The following is an 8794-nucleotide window of genomic DNA, read 5'->3' on the forward strand; positions in this document are numbered from 1 at the left end:
TTTAAAAGAATTAGATTTAGATTTGCAATTAGAATTAAAATGTAATTAAAGATTTGGAATTTATTTCCATTTGTGTGACACTGTGGAATATAAATTACATGAGGTCAGAGTGTGTGGGTTTCTTTCTTAATTCAAGTACTGTAGTAGTGAACTTTGTACCAGTAAATCTAATTTCCCTAAATCTCTCCTTTATTGATGAAATGACAATAATGCTTGCTTTCCTTCGTAGTGTTGAAATCTAAAATGAAAAAGATGTATGTGAAAGTGGTGGGCTATAAAGAAAAAGTGTATTGTATCATTCCATCATGAGGCAATAGAAACAGTGGCAGAACTTAGATTACCTAATTTGAATTAGGAGAAAATGCTAAAATTACATTGTTTCAGTAGTTAATGTTAAAGAGATTTTAGGATATAATCATTGAGATAGCACAGAAAAAATAGATTGTAAAACTATATTTAGCTATTTTATTGCCTGCTTGAAAGTGGAACTGAATGGGTTATTGGACTTTCTTAGATTTAGTTGACAATGTATAGCCATTTATGGTCCTGCCACTCTTAGTAGACAAACACTGATTGTATCTGTAATCACAAACAATAGAAGTGTCACTTAGCTTGAACTTAGAAACTCTCAAAATTGATTTTTCTCTCTTATCCATAATAATTTTAGTGTTTGTGTTCATTTTGTAGAAATTCTAAGTCTTTTTTTGTTTGTTTTTGTTTTGAGACAGGGTTTCTCTGTGTAGCCCTGGCTATCCTGTAGACCAGGTTGGCCTTGAACTCACAGAGATCTGTCTGTCTCTGCCTCCTAAATGCTGGGATTAAAGGCATGTGCCACCACACCTGGCTCAAAATTCCAAGTCTTTTTGTGGTCATTTTTTTTTTACCTTAATGATTTTGATTAAGCAGTTTTTTCTGTTTCTGTTGTAAAATATGCCTATCTGTAAGGCTATCTATTCATGGCACTCTTTCTCCTTGCCTTTCTAGAAATGCCTTTGGTGATGTAGTTTGTTCCTGTATATCTGGATCTGTTTTATTTATAAAATTCTATTTATGAGACTTCTTTAGCTTTAAGATACCTTGAAATGTACATGGGAATTGGAATTGTTGAACTTTCATTCTGATTCCTTCCTTGGGAAGGATATTACTGTGTCTTTATAATATTCTAATATTAACTTGCAAAATAAGATTGAGAAGATTTTCTTGTGGGCAGAGATCTTAACCTTTCTGTTCTCCTTACTGTTGATGTAACCAACCGTCTTATTAAATAAGAAACACAAGAAACAATGTAAAAAGAGAAAGCTGAGAGGTCAGAGCTCAGAGCTAAAATCTCACCCTTTCCTCCTGCTGTCCCAGCTTCGCGAAAAAGAGCTACTTCCTGTCTGTTTCTTTTTTTTATAGTATGTAGTTCTGCCTTCTCATTGGTTGTAAACCCAAAACACATGACTGCCTTGTCACTGTCTGAATGTACAGCCCCCTAGGTCTTAAAAGGCATATGTCTCCAATGCTGGCTATATCCCTGAACACACAGATATCTATGGGATTAAAAGCGTGTGCCACCACCGCCACACTCTTGCTATGGCTCTAATAGCTCTGACCCCCGGACAACTTTATTTATTAACATACAATCAAAATAATATTTCAGTACAATTAGATTACCACCACACCTTACCTTGTGTAATATTTAGTATAATACTAAGAATAGAGTTTATATTAAAATATTACAGATGTTGATGTGTTGAATCTAATAGGAAGTTAAAAAATTGATTCCTGTTGCTGCTCCTTACCTGAAGCAGAAAAGGTCATTTATTTTTAAGGCAAGCATTTTGGATTATGAAGTTTATTCATGTTTGAGAAAGCCCCTGCATGTTTCTCTCCTCTTCTACCTCTCTCTTCCACCCAGTGCTGTTGATCAAACCTGGGGCCTAGTGCATGCAAGGCAATTGCTCTAGCATTGAACAATATCCCAACTCATTGTTTCTCTCCACTCTGTGAATATGTATACGTGCATTTATATGCTTGCTCCATGCATGATCTATATTGTTATTTTTACTAGGGAATGTCAATTTTGTGTTTACATCTCTTCAAGTCTCTTTACCTTTGCTTTTGGCAAAACTGGATTCTCTTTCTGTATTTTTGAATGAGTAAATGTGATTAATTTCCATTTAAGGAATTTTATAGAATGTGTGTATGTAATTTTTAGTGGTTTGTGGGCTGGTTTTTATTTTATTTTTTAAAATAGACTGTCTCTCTCTCTCTATAGCTCAGACTGGCTTTGAACTCATAGAGGAACACTGGCCTCAAACTTAGATCCTCTTGCTTCCACCTCCGAAGTAGTTGGATTATAGGCATGCACCACATTTGCCCCGCTGTGACTACTGTTGATGTAACCTATTTCTCTTTGTGGGTTTGTGTGTTCCACTGTCATGATGCACTTTGCTTGAGAGGTATGACATCTGCTGTGGTAGGTCCTGTCTGCTCTGTTAGTACAGAATGAGTGACCTTGCTGCGTCTCATAATCCTCATAGCATATATATGTTTATTTAGTCTTATCTTGTATTTTACAAATGAGGAAATTGAGATCAAAAGAAATAAATGATTTGCTTCAGTTATGGTATTTGTTGCTGCCAAAATCTAGATTAGAATTAATCTAAATTGTGAAGGTATCCTAGCCCAATGGTGCTCCCCCTACTTCCTGGGTCTACCCAGCACCTCTTTGATTCTGTTGTTGAATGTGTTTAGAATTTTCTTCCATTGTGTATGTGCTGTGAGTGTATTTGCAGATACATGTTCATTCCATAAGTTGATTTTGGGTATCTTCCTCTATTGCTCTTTACCTTATTTTTTGAGACAGTTTCTTCCTGAACCTGTAGCTCACTACTGAGCAAGATGGATAGCAAATCTCAGGGATCCTCCTGTCTCTGCCTCTCTAGTGCTGAGGCTTTCCAGGTACTCACTGTACCTGGCTTTTATGTGGATACTGGGATCTGATGAGTCCTTGTGCTTGTGTGATAGGTACTTGTCTGACTGAGCTGTCTCCACAGGCTAATTTACTTCCATCTGGATTCTTACCTTTATTTCAGCTTTCTATGCAAGTATGATATAGAGAATTCTGTTCAGAATTTGTTTAGTCTCCCATAAATACTGAGCAGAGCATTCCTAGGCAATGAATATAAAACGGTAAGTCTTTGGTGTTGTTTCATGACAGTGTTTAAGTAGTGTTTTGAGTGATAAAAATAGTGATTCTAGTTCTGACTTCATACCCCACTGCAAAGCAAGCTTATGCTTTCAAGCCACTCTTCTTGCCACAAGAAAAAACTGTCTTGTACTGGCTAAGTCGTTCCAAAAAGTGGAGCATGGGCTGTAAAGTGCTATAACCTTCTTTGATGGCCAGCTGGAAATGCACATTGCAGACCTTTAAACTTTATGCCATACACAGTGCTGCCTCAGTATTGGGCAAAGAAGCTTCTTTTTGCAGTGAGTCAGTCACAGTAATACAGACTCAAAACTGATCAAGGTGCTGAGAAATAAAGTGTTGAGTGCTCGGCCCTTAGTAAGACATCTGTCACCCCTCAAAGCTCAGCAAACACTGCAAGGCAGACAGACCGTTAGAGCAGAGGATGGGGAGGAACAAAAAAAAAATAGTGATTCTAAGTATGTGGAAGCACTGAAAAAGTACATTCATCCCATCTCATAGGCACTGCTACCTTTCATGTAATTGGCAAATTCTTTCTAACATTACATACAATTTAATTTGATCTAAAGATCTTAGCATAACAATTTACTGTAGATGTAACCAACCGTCTTATTAAATAAGAAACACAGAACCAATGTAAAGAAGAAAGCCAAGAGGTCAGAGCTCAGAGCTAAAACCTTACCCTTCCTTCTGCAGTGGTCCTACCTCTCCGAAAGAGACCTACTTCCTGTGTGTTTGTCTTTGTATAGTCTTTCTGTTCTGCTTTCTCATTGGTTGTAAACCCAAACACATGCTGCCTTGTCACTGCCTGTATGTACAGCCCTCCAGGTCTTCTATGGTATTGAGATTAAAGGCGTGTGTCTCCAATGCTGGCTGTATCCTTGACCACACAGAGATCTACCTAGCTCTTCTACCAAGTGCTGGGATTAAAGGCGTGCGCCATGAACGCCCAGCTCTGCTATGGCTTGCTATTAGCTCTGACCCCCAAGCAACTTTATTTACTAACCTACAAATAAAATCACATTTCAGTACAAATAAAATACCACCATAATTTACTGTGTGTGATTTACTGCATATATTTGTGAAGTTTTGTATTTAAAAAGGGCCCAATATTTTTTGAGTATAAAAAAGGAGTTAGTTTAAATATTTAGAGCCATATTAAGCCTTGGCCTGAGTATGTATAGGCCCTAATTTTTTACAGCATGTTTGTGAGCAGGATAATAGAACAGCTGTGCATTCTGTCACAGCTCACAGGAGAGAAGACTGACTGCTTTATGCTGTAAAACTCTCAAGCTAGATGTGATCATTTTATATTAATTAAATGAAACATTGAGAGTCATTTAATAAAAGTCTAGGCTATTTATTGCTTGAGGTGACCTGAGTATTGTCTAGGACTTTTGATGACTGTTTGGATTGCAAGTTTAAGTGTATTATTATGGCCTTTTTGGAGTGTTTTTATGTGTACATGTATACAGCCATTTAGTAAAACTGGTTGTCTCCAGTATTTTCATATAAGGGAAATGGGCTACGTATGGATTTGAATTCTGATATACCAAGAACACTTGCTGAAAACTTGATTCTTTTTATTGTTTGCAAAGATCCTCTGGAGTACTAAGTTGCAATGGGAATGGAATGTGTTCTGAACTGATTCCAGAAACACATGGCCAAAATTGTTCAGTAAGGCAGCAGAAGAAATCCTGCTGTAACAGTCAGTGTATCGAACCCGTTATTTTTCTCCTTCCTGAAGATGCTAATAGTAGTCTTCTATGTCAAATATTGAGATTTCTCTGTATAAATGAGTATGTTGGCATTCCTGTATTATGATTGCCATGGAGGTAACGTTTTTTGAGAAGTTTTTTTTTTTGTCAAAGTGAACTGTTGGCTTTGCAGTATTAGCTAGGTTTAAAGACCAAGTTGAATAATTACTTTTACAACTTACTGGAGAGATGTCCAGTTAAGACACTTGCATAGAACAAGAATGTAAGAGCAGTCTCAGTTTATGGGTTCAGTTGGGCTTATATTCTGATTTGTCAGTTCTTAAAGTAGGTACAAAAGTCATTCAAGCTATTAGTTACTGGATTTGATAGCATCATTTTTTTTTCCTGGATTATCCTACACATTACACATTGAAAATAGTTTTACTTTATCTGACAAGGTGTGTAGTTATGCATTTGCCTTCTTAATGATTCAAAAGCAATATAGACTCTAGCATCAGATGTTTCAGAAACTGCTGTTTCCTCCCTCCCCAAAATATTTTTATCCACTGAAATAAAACTCTCTGCCAGAGGCTCTTATAACTATTTTATAGGTAAAGACTCGAAAACACATTTAGAGTAGGTTCCCTGCTCCCTGGCATACTGAGAACATTGGGCAACTTCCTTTGTTTCAAAAAAAAACTGAAAGAGAGGGGCTGGAGGGATGGTTCAGTGGTATAACTGTAGTTCCATGCTACCTAATGCCCTCTTCTGTATGCAGTGTACATACAGACAAAACACCCACATACATGAAGTACATAAATAAATCTTATCTGGAGGAACTTGATAGTGTGATAGGTTTCTGAGTTCGGTGCTGTCTTGTAGTGGCCTCTCCATATTGGTGTTACTGGAGTCTAGTAACCCTTAAAGAGTGACCACGCATTTGTGGTGAAATATTTCACCCTGGTGCTTTGTGTCACCTCTACCAAGGCAGCTTTGTAAGAACAGCTAAGGGAATTTGTTGGATTATAGATAATTTACATTTTCTTTTTCTATCTATATTTTTGCCTCTATTTTCTCCATTCCTGGATTTGCCACTGTTGGTATAATTTAGAAATGTTCATACTTGTAATTAATAGTTTCTTGAAAATACATAATTATAAAATAAGTTTGACACAACTTTATAGTGCACATTCAACAATTTATTTATACAGTAATACTGTTAAACTTAGGTAGTAAGAATAACCCCTAAGAAAAGCATCTAAACAAACAGAATAATGATAAAGAAATGTTTTGGTCATCCTAATGAAAGTGGTATGGCAGTAGTAACTATTACCTAAAAGTCTGTGGTAAAATACATCAAAATAGTTTAGAGACATTTCTGTCACTGCTTGTGGCCCTGCCATACACGAACTACCGTGGTACTTACACAGCTGCATCAGAATCGCCAAGTGAGCTTGTAAAATAGACAGGTCTCGGCTCTGATGATGGGGCCATTGCTGTCGGCTGGAAATGGAGACATCAGTATTTTGTAAAAAAAATTCCAACTGATTCTGATGATGAGCAGTCAGATTTGAAAACACAATATGCCCATACTTTTCCCCACATAAAAACATGTGAGAATACCTTTATAAACAGTAGTGAAATGTTTTTAACTTAACAGGGCTAGCCTGAAGTTATTCTAAGGAACAAATAATTCTTTATCTTGGTAATTGTTATACTTGGAATCCTTTCCAAGGTTGTGGAATTGGGCTTGTATGAATATTTATAACAGAATTATTTTCTAATCTGTTGATGTTGTATAGAAAAGATTATTGGACAGTCTTTTTTTTTTCCCTTTGGTTTTTTTCAAGACAGGGTTTCTCTGTGTAGCTTTGCGCCTTTCCTGGAGTTCACTTGGTAGCCCAGGCTGGCCTCGAACTCACAGAGATCCGCCTGGCTCTGCCTCCCGAGTGCTGGGATTAAAGGCGTGCGCCACCAACGCCCGGCTCGGACAGTCTTAAAATACTAATTTTTATACTGACTACCTGTCAGTCTAAAGTTACTGCCTCGGATGTGGGTGTGCTGTATTGAGGACTTTCTCTCGACCATGAGTTTAAGATGTAGGAGCAGAGATGGAAGTAAATAAGACTCTTGCCCCTAGAAAACACACTGTCTTTGGAAACAGGCAACAAAATTAGTACTTGTATAGTGAGAAATGTCATAGCACAAATAGGATGATTTTCTCGGCATAAACAAAGGAGCTTTAAATTTTGAGTAAGGAATTGAGCTGTGGTATTCCAAGAGAGAATAGTATGCCAAACTATGTATACATGGACACCATTTAGTAGATGATTATAACTTGGAAAGGATAAGACACAGAAAATATAGGTAGAAGGCAGATGATAGTGATACAAGGATTCAGGACTTCATTATGCTAACGTTCGTAGGGGAAGATACTAAGATTGAAGTTGCCCAGACACGTGAAATTTTTGTTTTTAGCAGAGTTGTTCTGCCATCCAGGTGAGTGAAGATGCACTAAAGACTAAAGGTGAGTGCTCTGTGGAAAGAATTAGCTACATTCAGTAGTCCAAGAAAAGAAGTGTGTGCGCCAAAATTAAGCCAGGGTTAGACATACAGGGAGAAATCGGAAGAGATTTGATAGTGTGTGATGCAGGTTTTTAAAGATGTGTTAGGTAGGAGGAAAAACGTATTTATAGGGTTCTGAACCTAGACTCCTGGCCTACCATAAAATTCTTAAAGTAATATCTAAATATTGTGTTTGTGTGCATGCACACTTTCCTGGGGCGAAGTCCATAGATTTGTCTTGACTTCTTTTGTTTTTGGTGACAGTGCTCTGGTTAGTAAATCTAGGCTGCCCTTAAACTCAACCACCCTCCTGCCCTCAGTCACCTCAGTGCCTTGATCACAACTGCATTACTATACCCAACTCAATAGCTTTTCAGACAAGTTAAAAAATGGTCTAGTATTATTTCTCGGCTTCCATCTTGTGTGTCTATGTAGGTAGTAATATTGTTATCTGGAATATGGAGGATATAGAAAAAAGTAGAAGAAAGGAAAGTAAAATAATTGCTTTTAGAGTAAGTCTGTTGTCAAGGAATTATGAGGCAACTTGTAAAACACTCATCTCAGGGCTGGGATAATGGCTTAGTCAGTAAAGGGCTGAGGATCTCCTGCTGGGCTCTCCATGCCACTGAGGGCAGAGATGGATCTCTGGGACTCCCTAGTCAACTAATCTAGCCTAATTGGTGGGCTCCAGGTCAGTGAGGGATACACAGATAGTCCTTTAGCTTTCATGACGAACAATTGCCTCAACTTTTGTGTGTGTGTGTGTGTGTGTGTGTGTGTGTGTGTGTGTATGTATGTGTGTTGTTGTTGTTGTTATTGAGACAGGTGCTATTATGTAAAGCCCTTCTGCTTCATTGTTCCAATGCTATGAATGCTGCCATATATGCCCAGTGTGGTCAAGGTTGTCTTGTCATATCCCCTCACCCCACACTTGAGCCACCTCTCTGGCCTGTTGTTGGTATTTTATTTTTAAAAATTAATTTTGACACAGAGTCTCTTTATATTCCCTTGGCTGGCATGGAACTGACTATATAGACCAGGCTGGCCTCACAGAGATGTGCTTGACTGTCTCTCAAGTACTGGGATTAAAAGTGTATGACACCACATCCAGCCCCATTGTTTTTTATTTTTAAGAATATTTAAATTTGCTTATTTAAAGCAACCATTAACATTGACATTTAAAAATTACTAGAACAGACTGGAATATTCTCTCTCTTCTCTCCCTCTCTCCCTCCCCCGTGTGTGTGTGTGTGTGTGTGTGTGTGTGTGTGTGTGTGTGTGTGTGTGTGTGTGTGTACACACGTGTACACATGTATATCAATATGGGCATCTATACCCC

This window comes from Peromyscus leucopus, unplaced genomic scaffold (assembly GCF_004664715.2).
Source record: "Peromyscus leucopus breed LL Stock unplaced genomic scaffold, UCI_PerLeu_2.1 scaffold_243, whole genome shotgun sequence".
Classification (NCBI taxonomy): Eukaryota; Metazoa; Chordata; class Mammalia; order Rodentia; family Cricetidae; genus Peromyscus; species Peromyscus leucopus.